Source organism: Diabrotica virgifera, chromosome 9 (assembly GCF_917563875.1).
Source record: "Diabrotica virgifera virgifera chromosome 9, PGI_DIABVI_V3a".
NCBI lineage: Eukaryota > Metazoa > Arthropoda > Insecta > Coleoptera > Chrysomelidae > Diabrotica > Diabrotica virgifera.
In genome coordinates this window covers 54,443,777-54,459,442 of record NC_065451.1, presented here as the reverse complement: position 1 = coordinate 54,459,442, position 15,666 = coordinate 54,443,777, and positions in this window count along the sequence as shown.

Here is a 15,666-nt window from a genome sequence, read left to right as displayed (position 1 = left end):
TAAGTTTTTGCTGTAGTTTTTAGAAGTTTAAAAATATTTAACTAATTCAGCAACTCTCGATATAGAGTATGGGCCACTAAAGAAGAATATCCCCACAGTTTCCTCCTGTTTGTCGTTAAAGACGACGGAGAAACAATGGTGCTTTTGTCGGGTCCCGGCTGCTAACTTTTGAAAACCCGTGTTGAGCTGCCCCCCACTTGCAAAAATTAAAAAACAAATAGCGCTGATTTTTGAGCTATTTATGAGCTTTCATATTCCGCACATCAAAAATTTTGAGCTCGTTACACTGAGCAGGAATTTAATATTTTAGTGGGGGGGGGGGGGCTGAGTCAGCCTACTTAAAAATAGGGATATTGAATCAATCTTTGTGACAGAATTACGAGCTATTTATGAGCTCTTCAAATGATATAGTTTCGATTTTTGAGCTCATCCCCTTCACCCCCAAACAACCCTTTAATTGATTTAACTTAAGAGAAACATGCTGAAAAGAATTAAAATATATCGTATCGCGGATATAATTCCTATAGCTTATATATTCTAAGAATATACTCTTAAATCACGCGCATTTCGATTATTGAGCTACAACCCCTTCGCAAGAAAACCACCCGATCTTCCGGGCTTAAGAGAGAGTTGTAGTTAAAATGCATTAAATTAATATTTGGCGACTACATATTATTTAATAATTTATGAGCTCCCAAAATACGCGCTTTTAGATCATTAAATTGCAACTCCTTTGTATAGTGCAGTCACTGAAAGTAAAAATCAACTATTACCTTCAATTTCGGTGAACCTTCATCGATTTTCACGAAAATTGGTGAGTGGTTATAGGATACCTCAAGAAACAAAATTGACATGGTGCCACCTTGCGCCTTTACCCTGAGGGTGGATCCCGCCCCTTTTTGCGGGTGAAAATTATTTTATTAAAAACAACTCCACAAATCGATAGAAGGACATATTATAAGCAGAATTTGTTATACAAAGTTATTAAAATAAATCGATACTTTTTGAGTTATTGAAGATCAAAGATTTTAATTGTTCCTGAAAAAAATGCATGTTTTAAAGCGGTTTTTCATACATCACTTAAAAATTGTAACTTTTTACAAAAAAAATTATCATTACCAAAATTAAAGCTTTGGAAAACCTTTTGTTGTTAATTCAAAGGGAATTATAGGTAACTAAATGTATTTTTTTTTCGTCGAGTACGCAAATCTAATTATTCAAGCCTAATTCACAGAAAACCGATGAATTTGATAAAATATATACATTTGTCAAAGTACTCAGAAATACCTATTAAATGAGCACCGAAAGAAGTTAATACGATCAAAGTTAAGCAAATAAACATGAAAATAATAGGACCCTTTTAAATTTTTTAGTAAAAAGTGAAAAATAAAACGAACGCCATTTCCACAAAAATTAAAATTTTTAGTAATCCATCAGACTTTATTTACTTTAGCATAAGTAATGACCTTAAACATTTTGACCGACTTAGAATGTATATTGTTAAAAAATATGTATATGATTAAAAAAAAACTAAACTTTTCAAATTTTCGTAAATTTTTTACGAAAGATTTTACTTGTCTTTTGATTTCTGTATGAATAAAAAATAACCAAGGTAGAAAAAGTTTAAGTCTAAATTTTACTTCGAGAACAATGTAACTGGAGCCCTTTAACCTATTATCCTAAAAAAATAAAATATTAGAAAGATTAAATGTAATACAGTTTTATAGCTCTTGAAATTATCTTTCAAATAGTTGGATGTGCCTGATACCATAAAAATTAACAGAGTTATTCAAAAAAAAAACAAAATTTTTGGAAAAATTTTTTGAGTTTAAATTTTTTATGCTATCAACTTTCTCTGGAGCTCATTTGATAAGTATTTCTAAGTACATACTTTGACAAGTATTTAGTAAGTGTTATAAAATGCATCGTGTTCCCGTTATTTAAGCTTGGATTCTTAAATTTGAATACTCGCAGAAAGAAAATATATATATATATATATATATATATATATATATATATATATATATATATATATATATATATATATATATATATATATATATATATATATATATATATATATATATATATATATATATATATATATATATATATATAATTATTAATATGTAGTGACTGTTAATAATACAAAAAGAATAATTTTGGGGAATGCAGTCAATGTGTTTTGGGCTGATTAGAAGTGAAACACTTTGAACTTTTGTCGAGCTTTCGGACAATTTATTTCCTTTATCAAGACAATCTAAAAATACAAATGTTTAAATTTAGATGAAAACTAGAAAAATAATTAAAAAAAAAAAAAATAAATTGTCCGAAAGCTCGACAAAAGTTCAAAGTGTTTCACTTCTAATCAGCCCAAAACACATTGACTGCATTCCCCAAAATTATTCTTTATATATATATATATATATATATATATATATATATATATATATATATATATATATATATATATATATATATATATTCAATTACCTATAACTTAATTTAAATTAACATTAAATGGTTTTTCAAGTAACGAATTTATTATAGTTTTTATTAGCTTCAATTTTAGTGATAAAAACTTTTTTGTAAAAACTTACAGTTTTTGAGTTATTTATGAAAACTCGCTTTAAAGCATGCATTATTTAACAAAAATTTAAATATTTGATCTTTAATAACTCAAAAAGTATTGATCTATTTTAATAATATTATATATCAAATTTTGCTTAGAATTTGTCCCACTATCAATTTGGGGAGTTATTTTTAATAAAGTAATTTTTACCCCCGAGAAGGGGTCAATTTACCCTAGGCAAGAACTGCAAGTTGGTACCATGCTATTTTTGTTTCTTGAGGTATCCTCTATCCACTCACCAATTTTCTTGAAAACTAATGGAGGTTCACCGAAATCGAAGGTCGCAGTTGATTTTTGCCTTCAGTGACTGCACTATAGAAAGAAAATTGCAATTCAATAATTGAAATGCATGTATTGTCGTGACCCGTCAAAATAGCCCGGTCAAAACAGCCCCGTCAAAAAAGCCCCGTCAAAATAGCCTCAACACAAAATAGCCTCGACAAAATAGCCCGCACACAAAATAGCCCCGACAAAATAGCCCGCACACAAAATAGCCCCGGTCAAAACAGCCCCGGCTAAAATAGCCCCGGCTAAAACAGCCTCTTATAAACAATTACATAATTATTTATACAAGGCGTCCAAAAACTTTTTTTTAATTTAAATTATTTGACAAAAAGGGAGAATGTATTTAATTTATTTAATTTAAAATGCATTTTACTGTTGCCCGAAAACAGAAAAAAATGTTTATATCATAAATTAACATTGATTTTTTGCTTAACTTTATTGTTCAAACTTCCAAGAGGCAGGAAAGAGAGGACTCGAGTTCTCTGAAAAGACAATTTTTATTTAATGTGGTTAAGATAAACATCTGAATAGAGGATAATTACCATTTCCGAAAAAATGTATTTTTAAGGAATTATTTCATGATGAATTCTGAAGAGAGCTTTTTTTTCGGGGCTATTTTGTCGGGGCTATTTTGTCGGGGCTATTTTGTCGGCGGGCTATTATTCCGCGGCGATTTTGTCTGCAGGCTATTTTGTCGGAACTATTTTGTGTGCGGGATATTATGTCGGGGCTATTTTGTCGGAGCTTTTTTGACGGGGCTATTTTGACGGGGTACCATGTATTGTAGTAAAGAAAAGAGAGACGTTCTCACAAACAATTTATTTTACAACTGACGACCGGTTTCGCTGTCTACAATATTCACAGCATCTTCAGGTCACGGTAAAAGTAAAATTAAATGCTACAAATAACAAAAAACCAGAGTTAGTTAAGTGGTCTGGTTGAAAGCAAAAGGGTAATGATCAAGCCAATATTAAAGTATATATATATTTATGCATATATATAAATACTAAAATGTACGTAAATATGGTTTAACAACCCTCACACTCACATACATGCAAGCATTCAAATGTAGTGGCAACTAAAGTATGTCAAGTATAAGTATAAAATGTACACTTACTTTCCAGTATAAGGGAAGAATATAGTAGTATTCAATATCATACTTTTTCTCTAAATTATGCTAAAGGGAGAGATGGTAGAGGGACAGATTTGATTGTAATGCACAAACAAAACGAAATAATTGGCAGGATCTTGAGGGGGTTAGTAAGGGAACACGACATTAAACCGTGAAACCAAAAATTGTTAGTTATATATAAAGTGATGTTATTTTTTAATTTTTTTAATTAATAGTGTATATTTTTAATTTTATTGGGATTATTAGATGTTGTTCTGGATGTTCAAGAACTGATAGATGTAAATAGGTAAATTTTCTAAAATTTAAAAGTGTCAAACAATAAAATCATTAATAAATAATTCAGAATTAAATTCAAATGTGAAGGTAACTAACTGTACATGAAATTCATGAAATTAAATTTATAGTAATATAAAGTTATGATGATTTGTGCAGCAATGAATGAGATTTTGTGAGATATTACTAAAAAGTTAGAAAAAGGCAAATATGAAAAAATAGATGAAAATTTCATCTATTTTTTTCATCTACTTTTTTTCATCTATTTTTTCATATTTGCCTTTTTCTAACTTTTTAGTAATACCTATCTCATAAAATCTCATTCATTGCTGCACAAATCATCATAACTTTATATTACTATAAATTTAATTTCATGAATTTCATGTACAGTTAGTTACCTTCACATTTGAATTTAATTCTGAATTATTTATTAATGATTTTATTCTTTGACACTCTTAAATTTTAGAAAATTTACCTATTTACTATTGTTCAGTTTAATTTCAATGTCTCCAACAAATCAAAATTAAAACACTTTTCACAATCGCACCACAACTAATACACAACTGACCAATTCTGGTTTAAGAAAATTGCACAACCAATCTTACATCTATCAGTTCTTGAACATCCAGAACAACATCTAATAATCCCAATAAAATTAAAAATATACACTATTAATTAAAAAAATTAAAAATAACATCACTTTATATATAACTAACAATTTTTGGTTTCACGGTTTAATGTCGTGTTCCCTTACTAACCCCCTCAAGATCCTGCCAATTATTTCGTTTTGTGTGTGCATTACAATCAAATCTGTCCCTCTACCATCTCTCCCTTTAGCATAATTTAGAGAAAAAATATGATATTGAATACTACTATATTCTTCCCTTATACCGGAAAGTAAGTGTACATTTTATACTTATACTTGACATACTTTAGTTGCCACTACATTTGAATGCTTGCATGTATGTGAGTGTGAGGGTTGTTAAACCATATTTACGTACATTTTAGTATTTATATGTATGCATAAATATATATACTTTAATATTGACCACTTAAAACAGACCACTTAACTAACTCTGGTTTTTTGTTATTTGTAGCATTTAATTTTACTTTTACCGTGACCTGAAGATGCTGTGAATATTGTAGACAGCGAAATCGGTCGTCAGTTGTAAAATAAATTGTTTGTGAGAACGTCTCTCTTTTCTTTACTACAATAGTATGGACTCACACATGCAACCCATTCATTATTTGAAATGCATGTATTTTGCGAGCTCATAAATTATTAAACGATATGTAGTCGACAAATAATTAATTTAATTCATTTTAAGTACAATTCTCTATTTAGCCGAGAAGATGGGGTGAATTTTTTGCGAAGGGGTTGCAGCTTAATAATCGAAATGCGCGTGATTTAAGAGTTTATTCTTAGAATATAAGCTATACGAATTAAACTACTATTAACTATTTTGGAAAATCTTACAGTTTTTCAGTGATTTACGAAAAACCGCTTTAAAACATGCATTTCTTCACGAATAATTAAAATCTTTGAACTTTAATAACTCAAAAAGTGTTGACTTTATAACTTAATAACTTTATATAACAAATTATGCTTATAATTTGTCCTTCTATCGATTTGTGGAGTTATTTTTAATAAAATAGTTTTCACCCTCGAGAAGGGGCGGTATCCACCCTCAGGGTAAAGGCGCAAGGTAGCACCATGTCACCTTTGTTTCTTGAGGTATCTTATAACCACTCACCAATTTTCGTGAAAATCGATGAAGGTTCACCGAAAGTGAAGGTAATAGTTAATTTTTACCTTCAGTGACTGCACTATACAAAAGAAATTGCAATTTAATGATCTAAAGGCGCGTATTTTGGGAGCTCATAAATTATTAAATGATATGTAGTCGTCAAATAATTAATTTAATGCATTTTAAGTACAACTCTCTCTTAAGCCGGAAAGATTTGGTGGTTTTCTTGCGAAGGGGTTGTAGCTCAATAATCGAAATGCGCGTGATTTAAGAGTATATTCTTAGAATATATAAGGTATAGGAATTATATCCGCGATAAAATATATTTTAATTTTTTTCAGCATGTTTCTCTTAAGTTAAATCAATTAAAGGGTTGTTTGGGGGTGAAGGGTATGAGCTCAAAAATCGAAACTATATCATTTCAAGAGCTCATAAATAGCTCGTAATTCTGTCGCAAAGATATGTCCCTATTCTGTCCCTATTTCTAAATAGTCACGAGTTGTGGGGGGGGGGGCTGAGTCAGCCCCCCACTAAAATATTAAATTCCTGCTCAGTGTAACGTGCTAAAAATTTTTAATGTGCGGAATACGAAAGCTCATAAATAGCTCATAAATCAGAGCTATTTGTTTTTTAAGTTTTGCAAGTGGGGGGAGGGGAGCCAGCTCAACACGGGTTTTTTGAAAGGAGAGTGTGACAGGACAGGGAAATGACGACTTCCGAAGGATGTTGGTGAGATTGGCATTTGTAGTTTTTCGTTTTTCAGCGGATCTTTGACAGCTTATCCATCATCACCTATTTTTGTTTTCTATCTCAATTCAATTTTAGTGCCAATTCAATTCTCAAATATAGGTTGCTACTAAAATATTAAGCGATGGAAACGAGCAGTCAAACGCAGTCCAAGACAAAGAAAAAGTAGGTGGTTTTACCACAACACCTGCAATTATAGACCTATTGCACTACTACCGGTACTCTCCAAAATTATTGAGAGACTCATAAAAGCCCGACTTATGTCCTTTCTAATTGAAAACAACATTTTATCACAAAATGAGCTCGGCTTTTTAAATAATAAATGCACCACTGATGCCATGTTTTCTGTACTACATGAGGTTTATCAAGCACTGAACAATAATCTTCACACTGCTACCGTTTTTTGTGACTACGCCAAAGCTTTTGATTGTGTAAATCACAACATTTTGATAAAAAAACTAAATTTCTACGGAATTCGAGGTATTTCTTTAGATTGGTTCCAATCTTACTTGGATGATAGGAAACAACTGGTTAGAGCAAATGATACAGACTCTAGTCTCAAAAACATTGTATGTGGGGTACCTCAAGGTTCAGTATTGGGTCCTCTACTTTTCCTTATCTTTATTAATGACATCACTAGTTTAAAAATCGATGGAAAAATCTTTCTTTTTGCTGATGATACCAGTATCACTTGGAGCAACTCAAACATTGCAACTCTTCATGCTACTATAACTTCTGATCTACTTAAAATAAAAACCTGGTCTGACTCTAATTTACTCTCATTTAACGTAGATTAAACAGTAGCAATGTCTTATAAAGGAGCTCTTCAACCCTTACCTCTTAATAACAGCCAGATTAGTACCGTTGATTCTGTAAAATTTCTTGGTATTTTTTTAGACAGCAACCTTAAATGATCCCTCCATATCGATTTGTTAAGAAAGAAACTATCTTCAGCTTGCTCTGCTATAAGATCTGTTTCGAATGAACTCAATCTAGAATGTTCCAAAATAACATATTTTTCTTTGTTCGAGTCGCATCTTCGTTATGGTCTTCCTTTTTGGGGTTCTGGTACAGCTGCCCAATTCGATGTTATTTTCAAATTACAAAAAAGAGCAATAAGATATCTGTTTGGCCTCAGAAGAACAACACATTACAGAAGTTACTTCAAAGATCACGGAATTTTAACCCTTCCATCTTTGTATATTTTAGCAACTGTTTGCTTAATTCGTAAATATCTACATGTCTTTCCACCAAGACCTAACCATGACTACTTCACGAGAAATTCTACGTTTAACGTATATTTGCCAACCCCTTCCTCGGAGTTAGTAAAGAAATCTGTAGTATACTCCGCAAAAAAACTTTACAACCATCTCCCTCTACAACTTAAATCTGGAGCATCTTTCCCCAAATTCCGTAAACTGACAAAAGCCTACCTATCTGAAAGCCCATATTATTCAGTAGAAGATTTTCTTAATCAATAACTAAGAAATTACAGTACCCTTTGCACAAGCATTATTTTTATAATTTTTCTTATCTATATTTGGGTGTCATATGCAGCAGCTTAACTTTTAAAACTTTTTTTATTAATTACTAGGTAGACTATGCATTTGCAATTTATTTTAAATTTTGCAATTGATTATTTGTGTTCATTCACCTTCAATTGTAGTCAACTTCGTTATTGTTATTATTATTTTAAATATTTGACGATTTATGTAATTTTAGTAAATTGGATTGTTATTGTTTTGTTTTCTTGACTTTTATAAGTTTTGTGGATAAAATTGTACAATTTTTCATGACAATAAAGCATATTTCTATTCTATTCTATTCTATTCTATTTTATTCTATTCTATTCTATTCTATTCTATTCTATTCTATTCTATTCTATTCTATTCTATTCTATTCTATTCTATTCTATTCTATTCTATTCTATTCTATTCTATTCTATTCTATTCTATTCTATTCTATTCTATTCTATTCTATTCTATTCTATTCTATTCTATTCTATTCTATTCTATTCTATTCTATTATATTCTATTCTATTCTATTCTATTCTATTCTATTCTATTCTATTCTATTCTATTCTATTCTATTATATTCTATTCTATTCTATTCTATTCTATTCTATTCTATTCTATTCTTTTCTATTCTATTCTATTCTATTCTATTCTATTCTATTCTATTCTATTCTATTCTATTCTATTCTATTCTATTCTATTCTATTCTTTTCTATTCTATTCTATTCTATTCTATTCTATTCTGTTCTATTCTATTATATTCTATTCTATTCTATTCTATTCTATTCTATTCTATTCTATTCTATTCTATTCTATTCTATTCTATTCTATTCTATTCTATTCTATTCTATTCTATTCTATTCTATTCTATTCTATTCTATTCTATTCTATTCTATTCTATTCTATTCTATTCAAGAATTTGCAAGATTAGTATGTTATTGATACAAGCATGCTATTTACTACAAAATATTATGCAAGGGAAAATAGCGGGCAAAAGAAGTCCAGAAGGAAAAAAGATTTCATGGTTGAAGGATTTGGAAATGGCTCGTGCCGTACAAGAGTTTAATGGAACAAATCCACTTAGCAGACCACCGCTACCACGAATAAACTCTTGTAAGAAACTAGGTGCGCTGTTACAAATTGTCAATACTGAAGTCCTACCCAATTATGTCGTAGAAGCCCACACATTGGAAAATCTGCATATCGATGGCTTAACTTGCACAGCGGCTAACTCCGCTTTTTAAAACTTTACAGGAACACAAACAAACTTCTTAAAATCACAGAATTGGTATATTGGGTAACTCCTCAATTCGCATAGTAAATAGTTACGTTAAAAATGGACAACTCCATCCTCAACATATTATGTTATAACTAGGATATTTCTCACAAAAAGTTATATTATTTCATTAAAACTACTTGCCGGTAAAATGGAGTTAGCCGATTTGCAAGTTAAGCCATCGATATGCTAATCTACTGTGCAGCAACAGCAATTGCCAATGTAATGGGCGTTAAGATCAGAACACGACGGGGTACTAATAACGGAAGGACTGGTAACAGAATTGCACCCTGGGAAAAAAGACTTCTCGGAAAAATTGAATTACTGCGTAGGGATATTGGTCAAGTCACAGAATATATAAGAGGTGTAACAAGTAGAAAAGTCATTAAGAGAGCTGAAGAAATAATGCGGAGCACTGCAAGACACTCGAGATACGATCCAGAAAATAACACAGCTCAACAGTGTCTGGATACATTAAAACAAAAACTCTCCGTCTATTCAGGACGATTAAGAAGGTATAAAGTTAGTAACAACCGAAAATGTGACAATGCACTTTTTGCGAACTCTGAGAAGACGTTTTACCGAAAACTCAATTCCACCGTAGAAAGTGTCGACAAGTCTTACCCAAGCCAAGAAGAAATTCATGAGTTTTGGGGAAATCAACTTTCCACACCAGCTGCTCTTAACAACAATGCTGGCTGGATAGAAGATACGACGCACAACTGTCACCACTACGTCACTGCTAACTACGAACCATTCACGACTGAAGAAGTCTCAAATATCATCAAAGAGCTTCATAACTGGAAATCTCCTGGACCAGATGGAGTTCAGAACTTTTGGCTTAAAAAGTTTTGGAGTATTCATGAGTGCTTATCAACATTAATTAATCATGTTATTTCTAATCCGCAGGAATTACCATCATCTCTAACTCAGGGAACTACTTATTTAATACCCAAGGATCAAAATAACACCCAAGATCCATCCAAGTACCGCCCAATTACTTGTCTTCCAACTTTGTATAAATTGGTCACATCCTGTGTAACCCGGCGTAACTACCAACACTGTGCTCTAAACAATATCATAGAGCCTCAACAGAAAGGATGCGCTAAGGGTTCCATGGGTTGCAAAGAACAGCTTATCATGGACTCAGTCATTTCTAACCAGGCATTCACTAAAAAAAGGAACCTTTTTACTGCTTTTATTGACTATAAAAAGGCCTTTGATTCAGAACCGCATGAATGGCTAATAGATATATTGAAAATATACAAAGTCGATGATAACATAGTGACCTTTTTAAGGCATATAATGAGAGATTGGAAGACTAAAATTCACCTCCAAATACCTGGTGAAAACAATATCGAAACCGAAAATATCGCAATCAACCGGGGCCTGTTTCAAGGAGACTCGTTGAGTCCACTGTGGTTCTGTTTAGCTTTGAACCCCGTTTCCCAACTATTAAACTCCACTGACTCAGGTTTTAGCATTAAAAGCAATAATACTGTAGTAGCGAAGCTCAATCATCTGTTGTATATGGATGATTTGAAATTAATGGCTTCCACTCGAGAACACCTAGAAGAGATGCTAAAAACTGTAGAAACATTCTCTAACGATATTAGTATGCAGTTCGGTCTAGACAAGTGCCGTGTTTTGAATATAGTCAGAGGAAAGGTACAGCCCGGTGGATTCGATATGCAAAATGGCCAGAACATCGAGGCCATGGGCGATAACGATATGTACAAATATCTTGGAGTAAAGCAGGCGCGGAAAATTGACCATAAGCAAATGAAAACTTAGATAACAACTGAGTTTATAAGAAGGGTAAAACAACTGCTTCGTTCACAGCTTAACAGTAAAAATTTGTTTAAGGCACTGAACACCTACGCTTGTTCCGCGCTTAGCTATTCATTTGGTATTGTTAAGTGGACAAAAACGGATATAGAAAATCTTCAGCGAAAAGTACGAACACACCTCACAAAGGCACAAAAACACCACCCTAAAAGTGCAGTAGAACGAACGACATTACCCCGGTATTTAGGAGGAAGAGGACTTATGGATATAGGTGAGCAATTAGATAAACAGATTGCTAATTTAAGAACTTATTTTCAGATGCAGGCTGAGACATCTACTCTACACCGCGCAATTTGCGCAGTAGATGACACAACACCGATCAAACTGAGGGAACCAGAAATGCGCATAAACCACCTTACTAAGGACGAAAAACTGCGCACCTGGATGGGTAAACCTCTGCACGGGCGACATCCCAATGAGGTTAGCCAAGACTATGTCGACAATACAGCGTCGAACTATTGGTTGACATCAGGAAAGATGTTCCCTGAAACGGAGGGTTCATTACTGGCCATTCAGGATCAGGTTATACCAACCAGAAATTACCTGAAATATATCGTCAAAGACCCTCAGGTTCAAAACGACAGATGCCGATATGGATGTCAAGCCCAAGAAACCATCCAACATATTACAGGGGGCTGCCAGGCATTTGCTGCAACTGAATACAAGGAACGGCATGACGCAGTGGGAAAAATCCTTCATCAAGAAATAGCTAACAAGCTGGGACTTCTCCAAACGGACCATCTCCCATATTATCAATACGTTCCTGAGAGTATGCTTGAGGATGGCAACTACAAGCTATACTGGGACCGCAGTGTGCTCACAGACCAAACAGTGGCACATAATAGACCAGATCTCGTACTAGTTAATAAATTAACAAGACAAACAACACTAATTGATGTGGCGAAACCTAACAACAATAATCTACGTAGTAAATTTACTGAAAAGATCGCCAAGTGTAGAGATCTGGAAATTCAAATACGGAGACAATGGAGAATGCAAAGTACCCAGACGATACCGATTATTATGTCCACTACTGGAGTCATTCCGAAGACCCTCCTCGAAAGCATAAAAAAGCTGGGTCTCAATGAACATATTTATAAGACCATGCAGAAAGCTGTACTACTTGCGACGGCCAGAAGTGTAAGAAAATTTTTGGGAGATACACCTGCATTCCAAGTCACCTAGGGCTCGATAACACGGAAAGAGTCCCACCAGAGCTCAATCCTTTTGATACCATAGGTATCTGGGATGAGTCAATTTTCCCCTCAGAGGGAGTGTGAGCCGTATGGCTAAATCTGGAACCGACTTTTATTTCCAAAAAATAATAAGTATAACAAAAATGTACATTCTCTGAAGTAGAGGGCGAAGTTTATTTTTGCTGTGTTCTAAGACACAACAAAAATATTCTTCCACTTAACCCCAGTGTAATAGTAGTCTTATGGTTCTAACAAAACAGTAGTAAAGAATATAATATTGAACAGTAAGATAGTAAAAAAAGATGTTTTGCCCCCTTATTTTATATTGATTGCTATTTTGCAGCAAGGGTGATAAATTAAGACATTTTTAACCAATCGCATCTGATTGAAAATTTAGTTATCTTTGTTTTATTCCTATACGACTTTGTTCCAAAATGAATCGTTTTAAAGTTATAAGCAAAAAAAAGTAGAAAAAAAAACGAAATTTTTTGAAATGTTTAAATATTTTATTTTTTTTATTAATGTTCCGGGCATATTTGAGAAGAAGCATAAATCAATTATTATTAACAAAGTTATCACCTAACTTTATCCGAATGCCACCTCTCACATCCACATAAAAACAGATCCTTACTGGTCTATAATGGAAACACTCTATTACTCGTTGTATATAGACGATATATGGACGAATGTAAATATTCTAGTAGTTACCTAACAGAGAAAAACTGGTGAGTGTTATACGACATGATCTGTGCTTTTTTATTATTTCTTCTTTTTGTTCAAGTGCCGTCTCCGCGACGGAGGTCGGCAATCATCATAGCTATTTGGACTTGAGAGACTGCTCTGAATAGTTCAGTTGTATTCAATGTGTTCAATGTACTGTGTGTTCCAATAAGAATGGCTCTCGGCAATATCTCAGGAACCGCTTATAGTACAGCCTTGAGAAAAAATATTTATAACAAAAGTTTCCTCGGGAAAAGCCTGAAAATTATTTTCATAATTGTAGGTCCACCGCTAGAGGGCGTAATTGAATATCAAAAATTAAAAAATCAAAATTTTACAAAATTTCCTAATGAAAGGGCACTGGAAATCCAATCATCGTATTATTCATAAAATTCTGCGCATATTTGATTTAACAAATTTAAGTCTACCTTTGCAAATAAGAGGTGGGGGTGAGTGGGAACCTTCTTATGAAAAAATGGCTGTAAGTCCGGTTCTGCTGACTCGAATTTTGCATACTTGGTCTTGTTGAAAACAGCTCTTTTTAGTCAATATAAGAGTCTTACTTTCGAAATTTATATTGCTAATTTGGTCTAATTTTGCAATACAGGATTAAAAATTCATACTTGTATTTAATATTCTCCAAAGAAAACTAGATTTTCGAAAATAATTAAATAACGCCTACTAGCTGGCCTATTACTTATTAGGCTATTTCGAAAATAAGACACTTACATTGACGAAAAAGAGCTGTTTTCAACAAGACCAAGTATCTTCTTCTTCTTTAAGTACCGTGCTCAAATTTTTAGGCGTAGGTAGCTTCCATAACAATTTGCCGATATCGTTCTCGATCTTGTGCGGCATGTAACAATTGATCTGCTGATAAGCCAGTCCATTGACGAAGGTTTCGGAGCCATGAATATTTCTTTCGACCAATTCCTCTTTTTCCGTCGATCTTTCCATTGAGTATTAACTGCAGCATCCTGTATCCGCTACCTCTCATTATATGCCCCAGATATTCAAGTTTTCTCTTTTTTATCATCTTCATTAAGTCACCTTCGCCTTGACCTACTCTGTTTAAGACTTCTCTGTTTGAAATGCGTTGAACCCAAGATATTCTGAACATTCTACGATACGACCACATCTCAAAGGCTTCTAATTTGTTCATCATGTTAACCTTCATGATCCAGGTTTCACATCCATATAGTAATACAGGATACACATAACATTTTAGGAACTTGATTCTTAGTTGTAAGTTCAGCTGAGAGTTGCTCAGAATAGATCTAAGTTTCATAAATGCTCCTCTTGCAATTTCTATACGAGTTTTAATTTCTTCATCCGGATTTAGTGTCTCGTTTATCCAACATCCTAGGTATTTAAAATGGTTAACTTTTGTTATTGATTCATCATTGACAAGACCAAGTATGCAAAATTCGATTTAGCAGAACCGGACTTACAGCCATTTTTTCATAAGAAGATTCCCACTCACCCCCACCTCTTATTTGCAAAGGTAGACTTAAACTTTTCAAATCAAATATGCGCAGAATTTTATGAAGAATACGACGATTGGATTTCCAGTGCCCTTCATTAGGTAAATTTGGTAAAATTTTGATTTTCTAATTTTTGATATTCAATTACGCCCTCTAGCGGTGAACCTACAGTTATGAAAATAATTTCCAGGCTTTTCCCGAGGCAACTATTGTTATAAATATTTTTCCCAAAGCTGTACTATAAACGGTTCCTGAGATATGGCCGAGAGCCATTCTTATTGGGACACCCGGTACATGCGTACCATTCTCTGGTTGCGCAGCCATAATATTCTACGTCTCTCTATGTTTCTCTTTCATTAGATATTCTCTTGCCTAATCAGCTAGACAAAGTTGTATCTTTCTCCATATGTTATAACGGTCGGATAGACAAGAAGTCAAGAAGGATCAGGATGATATTATTCTTGGACAGAACAAGGAATTACCTAAGATGGAAAGGTCCAACCGCATACATTTGCGATACAATGGCCTCGTTGTTTAAAGTCGGGAGAGATGTAACCGTGATTCGTTAAGTTGGGCTCACGTTGCAATAATAGATAAAGAGAGCTACTAGAACAATAACGGATAAAAGACGGATCATAATTAACTAATGGTTTGATACTTGGACTTAAAGAAGACGAGAATACTGACTATATACAATTATACAACTAAAAAATGGGTAAATTTAATGAAAAATTCGTCTTGGTAAAATATATATTAATTTTATATAAAATATAAAAACAGAACGTTTTAGATCTGTAATAAGAGCATCATC